We start from the raw sequence: 18,207 nt of genomic DNA on the forward strand, positions 1-18,207 counted from the left end.
CCCATGCTATTAGATTTAGAAGGTAAAGCAATTCTCAAGGAGGTTTAATTCTATTTAATGAATAAAAGATCTGATTTCGTAGTGAATGAGGCCATTCATAGCAAGTTACTAGATTAAAATAGAAGATAATATGGCTTAAGCAAAGGCACGCACTTCGGCTTCCACTAGCATTTCCAAGAAAGATCTTTATTTTTTCTGCTCCTTCATGTAGATTATAAATAAATACTGAAGGGCTGAAGAGCTGTCAGGAAAGGCAATGGGAGTTTGCAAAGACAGTGACTTTTTGGCTAATCTTGTATCAAATCAGTGGCTCACAAGCTAATTTGATTTGATTCTTGATAAAGTTCCAGGAGGTGAAACTCTCCTGTTCACAGTTCAACTCTATCCCTTACGGAGCAATGGCTCCTGCCCAAGAACAATACACCTGTATCACCAATGAAACAAAAGCACTGACAGGTGAGTCAAGTTACATGGACCCAAACTCAATTTTGTTTAACATAATAGAAATTAGATGAAAAATATGTTAATTCCTGTTGCTAAGAGGATCTTCTCTTGTTTAATCTCATCGCTCCTGGTTCTACCGTAAGGCACCAATGAAATAGCCCTTCTGGTAACACTCAAGTGACACCAGCAGCCCGTTATCCCTTCCCTGTAGGAGAATTTAATTCAAACTATGCAACTTAAGCTATACCAATCATTTTCATTTCATCCAGTGACATGATCTTGGCTTTTGTTGCTTGTCTCTTGATTCTTGTCCTCTGTTGCACTCATACTTAGCATCTTTCAGGTGGTATGCCATGCAGCGATGGCAACCAGATGCTTTGGGCCATGACACCAGAGCTGCATTGAAGAGGAGGGTTCCTGTCCTGCTCCAAGTTACACTGGAGCAATTGTAATTGTTTTGCCCCAACACCACATTGAAAACTTGCATTTAAGAAGCACGTGGAGAAGAATGACCATGTTAAACCAAATTATTAACACTTAATTCACTACCTGCTCTGTGGCAGTGGTCAATATTGAGGCCATGATTGTCATCTTTGGGTAACCTACCTGGTGTCTGGGTGTGTAACCACACAGCTCTGCCAGCTTCACAAAGTCTCCCTCCCCTTGTGTAATATTGTTCTTATCGTGATGAAGATGTGGGTGCTCCAGATTTTCACAGGCTGCCTATTCTCATTTAGTATGTGTCTTGTTTTCAGCAGCATGTCTTTCTGTGGCAATGATCTCATGCAGTTGAGAAGGTCCAGAAGGGAGAACGCTAACATCTACTGCCTCAGTTGCCCACAGCTCTTCTCAGATCCCCAGCCAAACCAGAATCAACCTTGAGGGAGCTTCAGGAAATGTGAAATTGGATTTTTGACCTCACCCAGCTGTGCAGAGTCACTAACAACCTCTGTGTGTGGAGGTGGCCCACAGCCTTCATAGTCAGGCTACTGCTCCTTCATCTGGTCATCTCTTAATGCTTTTCATGGTTCTAAGGTATTGCTTGCCTACAACAAGCTGATTGGACCTTATCAACTAATGTTCTGTGTGCTTTTATCTCTGGCCTTCTATTTTTATTTCAGTCAACACAGACACAAGGCAATTATCCCAACAATGCATTTTGATTATGGGTATAGCCTTCAGGCAGCATCTCTTCAGCCCTCAGGTCACTTGGCTGCAAGGCTCCTACAGAAATGCTCCTTTCCAGTTTCATCCCCACCATTTCTCATCTCTCTCTGCAAAGTTCCTCAAATTATTGACGAGGGATAAATAAAAGGTTTTGTGTAAAAGGAAGATAACATTCTGCATAAAGTCAATTCCAATATTCTTCCTTACGTGCAGAACTAAATAAGAATATGCTTAAGCTTTTTGTTGTCCAACAGATCAAGTCTAATTCTCTTAACGCACTGTTTTGCTATAATTTGTATCAGATGAGCAAGACCAGCCTAGGGCACCAGACAGCTCTCGGCCTGTCCAGGCGAGGGAAGGAGGAATATCCAATGTTATTCTTCATTTCCTGCCCATAGAACCATTTTATCTCAACAAGAGCTCAAAATTATTTTCATTTAATCAGATTTCCAAAACACATTTTTTATGTATTTCTTCCCTTGTTTGATTTCTTTATTTCTGCATTAAGAGTACAGTGATTTTAATACTATCCAGTGTCTCACGACTGATGCAAGATTGGTGAAATGCATATTATTCATCTGCCATGCTGGGGTGGCTCTCAGCTCCTATGTATTAATAAGTTTACATATATTTAAGGTATTGTTCTGCTTCCTGGTCAATGTTATAAAAGCAGCAGAATATTCTACCAGAAAATGAGGAAATATTTTGTGCCCTGGACTTTTCCCTTTTGTAAATCCCCTTTGCAGACACACTTAAAATATCTGTCATTTATTCAAAAAGCTGGACTGTTTTTAAGAAGAGCTCTGTGCCTGATACGCTGCATTTACAGCTGGAAAAAAATTAGACCAAATAATTTTCCTCCATTAACTTATTCCTACTGCCTGATACGCTGCATTTACAGGTCATTTAAAGCTGGAAAAAAATTAGAGCAAATAATTTTCCTCCATTAACTTATTCCTATATGTTTTTGCAACTCCTGTTACAATTTATACCGTGTAAATCAGAACACAACATGCACCACACAATGAGATAAATGGATTACCTGTATTATATGGGATTGGCTTTCATTTCAAGCTGGTATCCCTACAGCTGAAATAAGGGATGTTTTCTGTTTCATAATGTAAATATTTGTTGATTTATTCAAGGAATACAAAGAAGTCCTGCTGGCTTGAGTTATCCTGTTCATTTCCACCTCTTCTGCTGTTAAAAAGATCCTCAGCTGGTCCAGGCTTGACTCATTTATGGACTAGGACCATTTATCAGGATGGTGGGAGTACTTCATAACTACTCCACCAATGATGGAAAGGATGAGGTCAGTCCTCTCAGGTAGTTAAAAGTGGTAGTTATGAGTATCAAACTCATCAAAAGAGTTACAAAGCTGTGTTTTGGTGCTCAGCACTGAAAACGATGGAGCTGAATTCTCTTCTTTCAGAAATGTCTACCACTTCTTATTCACAATGAAGTCTGCAGCAAAGATTTTTACTCAAAAAAATCAAGTTAAAACTATGAAAATAAACTAAATACAAAACCTTGCCAATTGTGTTTCAGGATACAAATTTAGCCCAGAGCCTCACGGACTTCTTTCTTCTTCAATGTCCCTGGATTTTTCCCAAGGGAAGGAACAGGGATGCAGTATTTTTTTCCCAAATAGAGAAAGTGGGGACACTGCAGCTGGGTAGGAACCCTCCAGACCCACAACTCTGGTGGAACAGTGCAGCACCACGGGGAGAGAGCAGCAAATTACTTGGGGATGAGAAACCCCTTGGGGTGCTCTGAAGGAGAACAGTCAGGAAGCAGCTGCCTGATGATGGGGAGCAGGTTACACACAGCGGTAAGAGTAGTGTGTTTGCTGCATTTAACTGGGGGGAGGTACATTTCCAACAGTCCCAAATCCACTTGGCTTTTTCATATGCTGACAAAATTCTAAAAAAACCACAGGAAGCCAAGCAAAAAGTTCCTGTGAATTCTGTAAGTCCTCACCCCATTTTCTAAATCTGACCCTGATGCCCTTGGAGGAAAAATTTGAGTGTGTGAGTTGTGGGAGTAATTTCCCATTTCTATCCATCCACTTAGATTTTCTGCATCTGAAAAATCTGCATTTCTACATCTCCCTGCACTGAACAGACCAGACCATGTGTGGGTTTTTTCCTTTTAGACTGAACCATGTGATAACTCAAGAGATAAACGCAGAAGTGCGGGTTCCTTTCACAAATTGCTCACAAATGATGAGTAGACCATTATGGGAAATCTATTAGGGTGATATGTAACAGAGATAATTTATCATTAATAATTCATCTGAAAAAAAATAAAAATGGGTATGTCTAATTTTTGTATGGTGTAAGTAGTTGGGTAACTGAACCCAGTTACCCAACTTTTTAATTCTACCCCATCCAGGGGAGCTAATAATGTGCAAGTGTTGCCGTATAAACACATTTTCAGGAATTTCCTGAGTTGTTGAGAAAATAAGCTCAGCTATCAGACTTAAATGTGTTCGACTTCTGTCTCAAAAAATGTTAGTTTATTTACTTTCTGCATTTCGCAGAGCTGGAACTCAGCTCTGTTATGCCCAGAGTCAGCATCGTGTCCCATGCAATGTCCTTTGGACCTCCTTGCCTGCAGGTGACATAGGAAAGACTTTCAGGGCCTTTTCACTGTGCAGTTTTTTCTTGCTCAGCAGGCAGACCTGCTCTGCACCATGAAGATGTCCAAGTATCAAATAAAATAATAAAAAAAAAAGCCCCAAAACCTAGCATTAAAAAAAAAAAAAAAAAAAAAAACAACCAAAAAAAGATTATGAACTGATAAAATGGGTACATCTGCTGGGTTCTAAAAAGAAATTTATTGCCTTAGGAAAAGTCACTCAGGTTTCGAAGGACATTGAGATCATTTATTGCTTCTTGCCTCTAAGTAAAACATGTTTTATAGTGTCTTCCTCTTTCCACCTATTACTTCTTAGTGGGAACTGGGAGTCAGCTGATATTTACAGGTATTAACTATTTCATGAAAGCAATGGTTCTTGATCCCTCCCTTTGAAATCTGATGGGATTCACTGTAACTTAAGTAGAAACATGGACAAACAAGATCAGAAGAGACAGTTGACCTCCAAAAACATTGTGATAGAAGAACCTATTTTATTCAATGCCGCAAACCAAAATGATTTTCTGAAAAGGAACAATACTGAGATTTAGGAGATGTGTTTATGTTCCTGGGTCTGCCATAGCTCCCTGTGACCCAGGTCAAGACATAAAGTCGGTGCTCCTTGTGTTATAAGACAGGTAATGACCTGTGTAGATCATTAAGACAGGTAACGACCTGCTCAGTCCTCTGCAACACCTCTCCTTACCCAGCATGGATTCAGGACATTTTCTTACTTTCCCTTGCACAGTTCATATAATTCAGCAGATCCCTGGCGTCAGATGTTGGCCACGGGGCTCCCACCATTGACTTTATGGAGATGATATGCAGAGTTTTTTAGTAGCTGAAGGATGCAGTGGAGGCCAAAAAGCATTAGTGGGTGGAAAAAGTTTTGGCAGATGTGCTGATGTTGCATTTACTGGCACCAGTCAGGATCCAGCCTCCAGCACAGACATTCTCCCACCTGCTGGGTCCAGGGAGCTGGAAAACTCATGCTGTCCTGACCTTACCCTAAAAACTTGTTACTGGCCAGGTCATGAACAGGATACTGGGGTAGATCGGGCTCTGGTCCAACCCCAAATTACCTTAGGTTCCCTCTCATCCTACCATGGGGCTGTTGGAGGAACATGCCTATTTATTGCTTGTTTAGTGAGAGTTCTCCCAAAGATGGAGGAGAGCACATGGAGATCCCCTGGCCAAGGGATCTTCAGATTCCTTAGTACTCTGGCAGAGGCAGTTGTGACACTGGCCATCCAAGGAGCGACGTTGTGTTCCTCTTAGCTGATGTCTTGGGCTGCTAATTGTGTACTGACCAATGCAGCCTTTGAGCAGGAAGCCTTTTCAGCAGAATAAGGTCAATTAAAACTGTGTGCTCTAAGCTGGGAGGACAAATCGCCATTAGTTCTAGATGTCCATTTCTGTGATGTCAGAAGAGCATGGAGCATAACTTGTAGCCTGTGGCTTTTACGAGGACTTTTTAAAAAGGGGACTTCCATGTAGGAAGTAAAAATCTGAAAGTTTCAATGTTTTGGGGAAAAAAAAACCTGGAAGGGAAAAAAAAAATAAATTAATTGAATATTTATAATGGCTCCAGCTGCAGATTGAAATCACTGCCCTAAATGAAGTTCAAGGGCAAGTAGGAAGGAAGATTTAAGGGGCATTATTGCTGTCAGTAATACGTGAGTGGTCAAAGAGCAGCTATGGGTTGAGAGAGATTCACATCAGAGAGGGGCTCATTATTTGTGTCTTGTGTTGCAGCTTTTCAGATGCTTTCGAACATCTACCTGTTCTCACAGGGTGCTGCCTACTCCCTGCTGCACGCAGGGCTTGGAGAACTCCATTGAAATTCATGTCTTTCTTGAGGCTGTTCTACTGAACTCTTGAAGAAATGAACCCAATATCAATTATGCTTTTCATCCTCACACACACAACAATATCACAGTGCTTTGGTAGCACTAAGATCTGGATTTTACAGGGATCTGGTAGGTTAAAGAATTGCTCACAGACTATTATTTTTTCTTAATGACTCGATTTTTCTTCGGTGGTTTTGAGTGAAAATATGCAATGAATATTTCAAAGCAAGCCATAGGATGCTGCAGCCTGATGGAGCATCCTTTTACATCACTCTTCTTCATAGAGATTGTAGCACTTTGGTTGGTAAAAGTTAATTGTTAGGTGTACTCCTCATACCAGTTGGGTGAATTATTGTAGCAAGCTGCCATTTGTTTCCAGGGTTTATTTCTCATGATAAATGTAAATTACTGTTTAGATTGATGACACCACCCTGGCACCCTCTTCTTCAATGTCAACCTTAGGGCAGCCCTGGGAATATTGCTGCTGGTTACTGGGGCATTTCCAAACGTTCAGATGTTTTGAGAATGACACTAATCAGAACTGCAGCTTTCTTCCATCAGGGTCTCTTTCATTTTTCAAGAGGTGGCCAAGAAACATGCAGCATGATTGCTTTCACCCTAACGATGCTATCTATTAAAATTCTTTATCTTTCCATTTTGTGAGTACTACTTTTTTTTTTTTTCTCCTGACAATGTTCATACAATAAAATGTGAGTCTGCAGTGGGACTTCAGACCTTTTTAAAATGGTCTGTTCCTGTGTCAGGACTTGTAATTGGGGGGAAATACTTTGCTCTGTACCTAAACTGTAGAAGCCACATGTATGTCTGGGTTCCCACGTCTGCATGTACTTCTTTGTCCCATGCTGACCCACAGAAGGCTCGGCTGTCCACCTTGCCTTTCCCACTTTGCACACAATTTCTGAGTGAAAGCAAAGACAGGACTTCCACTGGCCATGGACTGATCATTCTAGGGTCTTAAAAACAGCATTGCAAAGCTCAGAATGGTGCTGTCACAGATGAAAGGCTCTGTGGCAGCTACACTAGAAACCTACCAGTCAAATAAATTCACATTTGGGTCATTGATTTGACTGATTTGGGATTTAAAAAAAAATCAAACAGTGGGCACTCTTCCACACAGCCCAATGAAGATGTGCCTCACCCTTTATAAGAGGGAAAGATGACCCTGCTCTAGCAGGGGTTGGACTAGGTGATCTCCTAAGGTCCCTTTCATCCCCTATAATTCTGTGATTCTGTGAAGGTGTACTACCCCCTTAGCTTGGAGAAGGTTTGCAAATCCCTTAACATACATAAAAGAAATAAGACGACTATGAAAGCCTCCAAGGACAAAGACTAATCTGTGAAGATACACAGGTTTGGAGAGAGGGCAATGCCAGGAAACACCTCAAGACTTTTTCCAAACTCTGAGCAGGGCTGGAGAGAAAACAAATAGACATCTGATCCCAACACAAACAACGGAAGGGTTGGATCCTGACTGTGCTTGCAACCCTAATTATGGTGTTTTTTCTAATATTTTGCTTGGCAGCATTTAAATGCCTTTTTTTGGGGATGGAGTCAGCCTTTGTCACACTGCTCAGAAGGTCTGAGCTGTGCCACAGCCGGGGAGAGGGAGCAACTCCCACCATGCACGGGCAGAGCCGAATCTGGGCCGCAGTTATTTCATATAGAAATGCGTGGCATTAATCAGCTGGTATTTAATTAATAGAAAAGATCTGTCCGATTAAATTTCAATTAAGCCCTCGTTTGAAGCAGCGACGTTGCGGATGTTGTTGGACAACCTTGCTGACCACACAGATGGCAGGCAATGAAAACATTAGCCAAATATTTTTACCATGACTGGTTGAACAAAATAAAGTACATCCATTATAATGAGCCCTGTTGTAGCACAACCCTCTGTAGTACAGCAAGCAGAGAAATTACTACCATAACAGATTGCTGCTCACTCTAACATATGCTGACTCTCCAACTTATTCTGTATTTCAGTGCACAAACAAGGATATACAGATGAATTAAGTTCTTTGATCTGTAATGAGTGCCATGAATCCACAGGTTCCCAAAGAACAGCGTGGAGAATCCAGTAGTTATTATATTATTCAAATAATGTGATTTTTTTTCTCCCTCCCTTCTCTGTCTTTCTGGATCCTTATTAAAATACCTTTCCAGAGGAAAGTTATTAAAGAGCTTATTTGGCTAATTCATCAATAAGAAAACAGCAGCCAAAAAAAAGTCCCCCTCAGTACTTAGGCACACAGACATTCATTGCAGTGACAAAGCTTGAACATAATTACTTAGCTGTGTGATGTGATGACTTTATTATACAAATCTGAATTAATCTGACTTTGAAATGACAAATTTCACAGCAGTTTATTAGGATATGACTGCTAAATGACTGATATGACAACGACATGTGTAGTAATCATAACCTCCTAATACAGCTGTTCTTTTTTATCCCCCAGATGTAGCCCTCATCATGATGCTTCAGTGGATTCCAGGAATCTAAAAAAATTTTACTGTATTGTCTGATTATAAAAAAAAAAAAGCTGTTAGCAAGTTTAACACAGTAGACCCACTACACTCTACTGTGAAACTTCACTGGTGGGCATTGATGTTCAAAGTATTGCTACGAGGCTTTACAGTATAATTAAACAATAACGTTAATAAAATAAGACCCTGACCCAGCAGCAGCCTTTACCACTGGTAGGTAAATGAAGGGCAACGCCATTTACTCTTGAAGTGAGCTAAGAGCATTGCTGAAGTATGTTGTGATATGGCCTGGAGGCCTCAGCCAACTTGAGAAGCCCCTACTGCTCTGTCCAAACTCTCTGTGTGCTGAAGAACTGTTGTAAAGCCAGAGCAAAGCCTGAAGGCAGAACGAGAGCAGGAGAATTCATGGTCCTCAGCCTCCTTGGAGCTGTCACCTTCTTGCTCTGAATGGTCCCAATTCAAGGATGTCTTTGGAGACATTCAAAACCCTCCTGGATGCTATCCTGTGCAACCTGCTCTGGGTGACCCTGGTCTGGCAGGGGGTTGGACTGCATGATCTCCAGAGTTCCCTTTCAACCCTGACTGGTCTGTGATTCTGTGATAAGTCAGCTGACATGTTCTTCTGGACATCAGTGGGTGACAGCTTTGGAGGTGGTCCTTCCTGAGAGGGTGGAGATATCACCCCTACCCTGTTCTTTGTCTCCCCTGTTCTTTGCCCTGGAGAGGGGGTAAAAAGGAGAAGAGCTAGGATAGCACAAGCATGAAAATCCCTAGGTTTGATCTAACCCAGATCTTTTCAGACTGATCTATCTGAAAAGGCCTAGTCCTAGTTGGACCAGTCCTCTCAAAGGCAACATCCCTTCCAGTCTCCCATTGTTAAAAACATCTTCTGCAAATTGGAAAGAATAATCTTGTGGCTCCAAAAGAGCTCGTCTACCACTCACTGACAGAGAAGCTGCCATCTGTCCTGCCCATTCCTGCTGCCATCGCTGACTCCTCCTCCACCCTGGATATCTCAAGCACCACATTTTGGATGTCATGCCATGTTGGGGTGCACCTCGTATGGAGCATCCACTGAAGCAGCCCTTTGGGCATCACCAGGGCTTTGCAATTACAGCAGAAGAAATCTTCTGTGCAGAGCAGACACAAAACCTCTAATTATACCAGGACTACTTCAGGGGAATTAGTTCTATATTTAGTTGAAATTTTCATTGCTGCTGTACCTGTAAAAGAGTGTTAGTATCCTCATTATTCAATTAGACAGATACACTGGCAATAAAATATTCATTTTTTGCAGCAGAAGCTGAATGATATTTCCTTGAATACCTGCAGACATATTCCCTAATTGTTGCCTCATATATCTTAACTGTATTATTTCTGATTCGCAAGTGTAAATAAATGTACTGCTTGGGATGATCATATTTCACACCAATTTATTTGAATGACATTAATGAGTTCTCTCTACCAGCGAGACCTTGCTTTGAGAGCTAGGCTGTGTTTTGCTGCCCATAATTTAACAGAAGACAGTTTCCTACCATCATATATTAAAAATAAATAAATAAATAAAAATCAGCCAGGGTAATGCCTGAAAGGCTTTAATTTTGTTAGTTATTTGCATTCCTCAGTTATGAGCCTGTGACATCATTAACAACAAAATTTTATTGAAATGTTGGAGATTTGGAAGTGATATTGATATATTTGAAGGTTACAGTTGCTAACAAGCCCCACTTTGTTGTTGGAAGGATTCCACAGTTATGGCAAGTTTAAGATTGAAATCCTGGAAGCCACAAATGATGACATTTGTCCAGTTTCAAAAAAAAGAACGTATGTTGAAAGGAGGAAGAGACGTGTACACATTTCATTTACTATACATGGTATTTCTAAAATATTGCTTAATTGTTGCCCAAAGACTTCAGCCAGATTCACACTTACAGTACCTGGGCAGCCTATTCCAAGGTTTGACAACCCTTTCCATGAATAAATTTTTCCCAATATCCATCCTAAACCTCCCCTGGTGCAACTTGAGGCCATTTCCTCTTGTCCTATCACCTGTTCCTTGGGAGAAGACACGCAACACCCCCTGGCTACACCCTCCTTTCAGGGAGTTGGAGAGAGCAAGAAGGTCTCCCCTCAGCCTCCTTCTCTCCAGGCTGAACACCCCCAGCTCCCTCAGCCTCTCCTCACAAGACTTGTGCTCCAGACCCCTCACCAGCTCCATTGCCCTTCTCTGGACACTCTCCAGCCTCACAATGTCTTTCCTGTCCTGAGGGGCCCAAAATTGGACACAGCCCTCGAGGTGGGGCCTCACCAGTGCCCAGTACAGGGGAACAATCACTGCCCCAGTCCTGCTGGCCACACTGTTCCTTATACAGGCCAGGATGCTGTTGGCCTTCTTGGCCACCTGGGCACACTGCTGGCTCACATTCAGCCAGCAGTCGACTGACACCCCCCAGGGCCTTTTCTGGCAGGCAGCTCTCCAGTCACTCTTCCCCAGGCCTGTGGGGTTCATGGGGCTGGTGTGACTCAAGTGCAGGACCCGGCGCCTGGCCTTGTTCAACCTCAAAGCATTGGCCTAGGCCCATTTTTGAGGGCCAGGGCCTCAAAGACCTCTGAGGAAGGGAGTCTAAGACAGGGGGGATTAATTGCCCTCTGAAAGAGACTTTTTCTCCACTTTGTGGTTGGTCATTTAGCCTAAACCCCTGACTGCTAAAATCTTGGATGTTAAGGTAGCACAAGATCACTCTGCTTTTTCTGCCTTCTGCACTACCCTGTCTCAAAGGGTGTGATGGTAAGTACATTAAAGACTGGAAAGTACCCATATTTTACACTTATCAGTGTCTATATCTGCCACTGAGAGAGAGATTGGTTCTAAGGGGTGGGTTATGTCAAAGCCAGCATTTAACCCTGCCTAGCCACCTCATATCCACCGAGATCATAGAATGGTTTGGGCTGGAAAGGACCTTCAGGATCATAGAGTTCCAACATCCTGCCACGTGCAGGGACACCTCCCACCAGACCAGGTTGCTCCAAGCCCCCTCCATCCTGGCCTTGAACCCCTCCAGGGATGGGGCAGCCACAGCTTCTCTGGGCAACCTGGGCCGGTGCCTCACCACCCTCACAGTTAACAATTTCCTCCCCAGATCTCATCTCGGTCTCCCCTCTTTCAGTGTCAAACCAACAATTCTTCCCCAGATCTCATCTCAATCTCCCCTCTTTCAGTGTCAAACCCTTCCCCCTCATCCTATGGCTCCCCTCCCTGATCAAGAGTCCCCTCCCCAGCTTTCCTGGAGCCCCTTGAGGGACTGGAAGAGGCTCTAAGGTCTCCGCAGAGCCTTCTCTTCTCCAGGCTGAACCCCCCCAACTCTCTCAGCCTGTCTTCATAGAAGAGGTATAAATCCAAAAGCAGACTAGACCTCCCTTGATGGACCTGCAAGGTTGTTCCTCTGACGTTGTTTCTCAGTGGCATTTCCGCAGGGCGTCTGCATCAACATTCGGTGCCACCAGCCTGCCTGCTGAAGCATAGTATATTCTCCACTTTATATTCAAGGCAGCTGAGCGATTCTCCTTCCTTTGAGTGGCACGCTGCCACCCATACATTACGGAGAGAGCAAAACTCCAAGGAAGCATTGAAGCTAACCATACATTACATGCATGATGGGCTTACCAGATGTCATTTCTTACATTGTTATGGTTTCATAAACTACACTGACATTGTCATTATGCTCAGAAATTTGATCCCACTCTGCTGTTCTTAAAATGGATGATTCTGAAGGTTGTTGCATTAACAAATAAGAGTTTGCAGGAAGGAGGATTTGCAACAGGGGCTTGTGAATGACTGGGTTATAACATTTCCTGGAAAATGGCATGACAATTGATTCATTGCTGGAGACAGTAGCAAAAAAGGCAATGCTAATTCAAAGGTTAGAAGATCCATAAAGCTTTAAAAACAGATTTATTACAGTAGGTGGACTTATTTTGCTCAGAAACTGGAATTGCAGCTGTCTCCCCTGTATTTATGAGACATTTAATTAATCAGTCATAATAAATATATTAAAAACTAAATCCTTCATATTAAGCTCTGCATTAGTCTTGGTGCCTTCTCCATTGTGGCTTGTTTGTGATAGCAGACCAATTCGTTTCAGATACATGAAGAGGGATGAATCCTCTCTGGCAGAGCTTGTGGCCAAGAGCACCCAGAACTTGGGGGAAAGGGAAAAAAGAAACAAGGGGATTATCCTTAAAGTAAAGGGAAATGCTGTTCTTGTTGCCTTACAGTGTGGAAAGGGGAGCTCTGGATGGGGAGAGTTGGGCAGGTGAGACCACAAGGAGTGGTAACTTGGGGTTGGTCCTCACCAGGAATAGTGAGAGTGAAGCAGGAAGTATGAAGACTCTTTGCTAAGTGGTGTTTACTGGCACCACAGCCAATCATAGAATCATTGAGGTTGGAAGAGACCCTTGGGATCATTGAGTCCAACCATCTACCCTACTCTACAAAGTCCTCCCCTACACCATGTCCCTTAGCACTGCATCTAAACTGCCCTTAAAATGGCAGCTGGAAATTAAGCCTCGCTCCAGTTTGACATCACAGAAACCTCTGTCAACCCCCTGACCTCCATGGAGACTAGAGCTACTCAGCATCACTAAAACCAGACCGGGATGGGATGCCTGGAGGCAGTGGGCAAACTCGGAACAGCCACCAGTTTCTCAACAGCCTCCTCTTTAAACAAAGCAGTGATTTCTGCAGGCCCTTCCCCATTTACACAATCAGGGAATTTAGCCTTGTGCCCTTCCAGGATGACAAGTACTGGGTATTTTGGGTTCTTTATTCTTATTTTTTTCCTTGACTGGTTTCCTGCCTCCCTCATCTCACAGTGAACACACAGAGGACCGTGACAAGAAGAGCAGAGACAATAGAGGACCCCAACAGCATACATTATTAACCACGTCTGCATTCTTTAGTGTCCTTGCTGCTAAAATTAACACAGCCCGCGTGGCTCCCTGCCAAACCCAGCAAAGCGCGTGTCATAAACAATACAGGTGGGCGCAACGGCCAACCATTTGTCTGCTCCTGTAAATGTCCCATCACGTCCTTCCCAGCTTAATAATGCCCCAGCTAACTAAACTGAGTGATAGTTTTCACAGGCTAATAATGACTCATTTGTCACAAAGTCTGACTTTCATTTGCAATAGCATCGTAAATTTTCTGCGGTATATGGCATGCTTGAAAAGCAAATCCTTTTTTTTTTTTTTTTCCCCCCCCTTTTTTCCATAGTTTCATTTAGGCTTTCCCCCCCCCCCCCAGGTGTCCAGACTTTGAAAAACCTTTCTTTTTTTTGAAAAATTTAGAATTTTTTTTCAAAGAAAAAATTTAAAATATTTGAAAAATCATCCTACCTTAAGACAAGCACAGAAAAATCTCTGTTGTCTAATCAAGATGGACAGGATAAGCCCAGTAAACTCTTTATTTTGGAAATAATACAGACTTGGGTCTCTTAGGCAAGCTGGAACACAAGAAGATACCAAAGTACCAAAATAGGTAGTAAAAAAAAAAAGGACTTACATCCCACTTTTTCACTCCTTTCCATCCCGCTTTGCTCCTGAGGTTTTACTGGGGAAAAGCAGCTTCATGTTTGTTTTCTGTTGACTCCCAGCCTTCACCTCTGAACTTGATCACCCCCTTAATAAACCAGGTGATGTTTCCTTCCTCCCACTCAGCTGTTTCCTCTGTAGAGGCCACCACTCGTTGCTCCTCCAGGGCTTGTCCCAGGACATATATCACTACTTTGCTCTGCCTTCAGGTCTCCATATGACTCTTAAGGGACACCTCTCTCCTCATAGGACCTGTCCCCAGTTAGAAATGGAGGAGGATCCAGTAATGTTTTTAGGTTCAGCTGAATGTCCTACTGTGTCCAGCCTCCATGGTGGAACAATAGCACATCCTGGCATCCCCTTTTCCCACATATCCCAGTTTAAATGTGAAGGAAAACTGGGTTCCTAAGCCAGCTGGGAGACAGGTCTTCTCCCAGCTTGTCCCATCACTGGGTGATGCACAGTACAGGACCTCCAACATGTTGGAGGCCTGTTGATTTTGGCAAGTGTCCCACCTGGCCAAGAAGGAGGTGCAGGTAGTGAGGGTTCATGAACCCTGTAAACCAATACTACTAAATTCCACGTGTGTATGTGCACCAAACACAGAGGAGTGTCCCATAAATCATATAATGAAAAACTGCAGGAGGTTCATGGATACTTGTGCATGAAACAGAAAATGTTATCAGGAAATAACATAGAATCATAGAATCATAGAATGGTTTGGGTTGGAAGGGACCTTAAAGATCATCTATTTCCAACCCCCCTGCCATGGGCAGGGATACCTCCCACTAGACCAGGTTGCTCAAATAGCCATCCAGCCTGGCCTTGAACACCTCCAGTGATGGGGCATATAGAATCATAGAATGGTTTGGGTTGGAAGGGACTTTAAAGATCATGGAGGGACATGTTCTTCTTGTGCCTCCTAGATGTGAGTCCCATGCTCAGATTTTCTTTTCCTAATTCACAGGTGCTGATGCTTCTTTATGAAAGGAAAAGGTGCTAAAGGTAATCTGCCAGCCTGGCCTGACATGCAATTCCCAGCCATTGAGCTCTGCCTGTTCTCTTCATCCAGGATGAAAGATAGAGAGGGATGTGGAAGATCAAACCTGGACGAGCAGGGAGGAGTCGTTCCATGGAGCATCTTCAGAAGAAGCCTGCTGCAAAAACCCACATGCTCCTGGAGCTCTCAGGGCTTGAATTACTGCACTCATTTCAGGCTCAGCAAACCATGCTTAATCCACCTACACCTTCCAGCTCTGGGAGAGCTGAGGGCTCCCTGGGCAGGCAAAGGACATCTGAGGTAGGAGATAATGCTGATTGATGTAGTTAAAGGATTCTGGATGGACTTCAGGGGCAGAGAAACAGTCCCTGGTCTTTGCTGTGGGGCAGGGCACTATCAGCTGGAAGACTCGATCTGCCACCTGGTAAATACCAGTATTTGCATTAAATTAGCGGGATGAATATTGATTTCAGTCAATCGAGAATATGATTTAAAGGTTTTACCGTACCATGGCATATCCTGCAGTCTATGCCTAATACAAGGAACAACAAATCACATACAACTGCATTATATTTAGGTACATGATCTCCGAATTATCCTAAGAAAACAGAATATTCCACAAGTGCATCCAAGCATTTATTTCTATTGTAGCAGAGCATCAGGGAATTTCAAGAAGGTGAAAATTATGCAGGATGGCACTCCTTTAAATGGCAACACACCTTGACTGTTCCCAAAATAAACCTTATGGTAACAAAGGACTTAGCGGGTTTTTAAGCCACAGAAGCTTAACAGGTGCAAATGGATAAAGTTTCCCTGAAGTCTGAGTTGTCCCTGAGCTCATTCCAGTAGAGGATCTAGACAATATTTTATCAAAGACTAGAGAATACTCATTAGCTTTAATTGTGCTGTATATTCCACTCCTTAACATCCACCGCTTTTCCAAAAATTAAAAAAAATATAAATAAAAAAGATTTATGAAACTCTTAGACCGAGAACAGGGGTCTGGAGAGCAACTCTTCATCTTAGTTTTCTGAAGATGGGGAAGAGGCTCAGCTTGGCTCTTTGCAATGCAGCTTACATGGGAAAGCACAAGGGATGCTCTCATTTCATTTGCTGTATCTCACTTGCAGAACAGTCCTCAGGGAAGCAGGGAGGAAGAAAATATTCAGTGTTAAAAAAAAAACCAAAAGAAATAAAAAGATGACAACAGGACTCTCTGTTGCAAGGAATGAAGGAGAAAGGGAAAGGCTGGGATCTAAAATGATGTGCTGCACATTATTCAATTTTTTGGGCTTGGTTAAATTTTCACTAAGGATAATAACTTGATACCTGTATCTCTGGAGCTGGCAGCAAAGGGGCTACGCTGGGCATGGGAAGGAGTTGTAAACTTTTACTGTAATCTTATAGAAGGGATGGTGTTTCCCGGTGTCACAAAGTTATGCCACGATTCTATACAAACTACATGTAAAACCCTATATGATAAATTATTGACCAAGATGAAATGGGAGTTGCAGCTGATAAAGCTCCACACTCTGTTTCCAGATCACTGTCACCTTGCAAAGGATTTCAGCCCTCATATAACTTTGAACTCCTAGGACTACATCCGTCTCTTGAGTTTCTCAAGTAATTTCAGCAAAATTACACTAAATTTGACATTGGCCCATCTTATCTTCTAAATATTCTTCTCTGGAAGATTAGCAGGACCCTGGCTTTATCCTCCTGTCATGAGAAAGCTCCAGTTCTGTCTTGTCCAGTAATTGCTGGAAATAATTTTCTGGCAGCTGCCCTCTTTCCTTTTGATCTCTTTGTCTGATCATCCCATTAGTCATTTTCTTCTTCTGTAACATGAATGTCCAGTTCAATTTCATTCCTATGCAGCTGATACCTAACTTTATATCTTATTCCGTACCATATTGCCCTTCAGAGCTCTCTATGAACTTCCATGGCCCTCTACCATTAGTAACTGAATATCTCTGAAATTTTAAAAATTCTTCTCCTTTGTGCTGTGGAAGTGAGATGACCCTCTCTTTCCACTGAAGTGCTTTCCACACATGATTTGCACTTGTTCTGAACAAGGGGCTTTGTCTCTTGCAGCAAAAGCTAACTATATGCAATCTGGGATGAGTTAATCATTGTGGAATAAAGATTTGTCAGGTCAGCAGGTGTAGCCTTTGCTGTGATTAGAAATCGCCTGAGCTGGATTTCCAAGAAAGTTTTAATTTAATTCATTCCTGTTTATTACTTGGTGACTGAGTGTGTCCAGAAATCTGGTATTTACGAGCACAGGATGAGGGTGATTTGTTGGCTTGGAAGCTTGGGAGACTACAAGCAGGAACATAGAAAAGGCAACATTTTAATCCTTAGGAAAAAACATGACTCCACAGTGGGGTGAAATAATTACCTGCCCTGTAAGCTCTGAAGGAAATTAACCCTGCGAGTGCCCTTACTGAAATCTGAGTGGAAAGAGAAAAGAAGAATGAAATTACCTTACATTAATCCATCTGGACAGGAAAAATCCACTGTCAACCAGTACACTTGGATGGGATTTCCTATGTCTTCAGATCACCTAAATAGAGCCCAGTACTGGTGTGTGTCTCGAGTGAGTTGTGTCCAGTCTCAGGTCTCTGCTGATGGTTGTGTTATTCTTTTCTCCCCTGAAAAGAGCCCTTTCTCATATATAACATTTACTAGTCCACGCTAGTCAGAATATTTATTTTACCATCATGTGATACACTTGTGATCAGCTTTGGCTTATAGCAAAAAACCCCACCCAATTATTTGGTTTTACAGAGCTATCTCTGCCAATAGGGACTTAAATTAATGTTTGGTTTATTCATTTAAAACACAGGTTAGTAAGGAATGTGCAACAGCTCTCAGATTTTGTAGGCACAGGAATATATAATATTCTAAATATTTCCTACTCTGTGATACAAAAGGTAACACAAATGCAAATGTGTTTGAGGGATGTTTGTGCCACAAGCGCTACAGAAATTTTGCATTTGCTCTAAGATTTTTTAA

At 42.5% G+C, this 18,207-nt stretch overlaps 1 long non-coding RNA gene across 1 annotated transcript; it reads left to right on the top strand.

The window, feature by feature from the left end:
* Positions 1 to 308: 308 nt before the first annotated feature.
* Positions 309 to 9,943, top strand: LOC106884961. Its single transcript, XR_001411326.1, has 4 exons — positions 309 to 1,479; positions 2,757 to 2,923; positions 6,004 to 6,227; positions 8,573 to 9,943. It is a non-coding gene; the product is annotated as an uncharacterized LOC106884961 (long non-coding RNA).
* The last annotated feature ends 8,264 nt before the right edge of the window (positions 9,944 to 18,207 follow it).

This window comes from Calidris pugnax, unplaced genomic scaffold (assembly GCF_001431845.1).
Source record: "Calidris pugnax isolate Ruff unplaced genomic scaffold, ASM143184v1 scaffold10, whole genome shotgun sequence".
Classification (NCBI taxonomy): domain Eukaryota; kingdom Metazoa; phylum Chordata; class Aves; order Charadriiformes; family Scolopacidae; genus Calidris; species Calidris pugnax.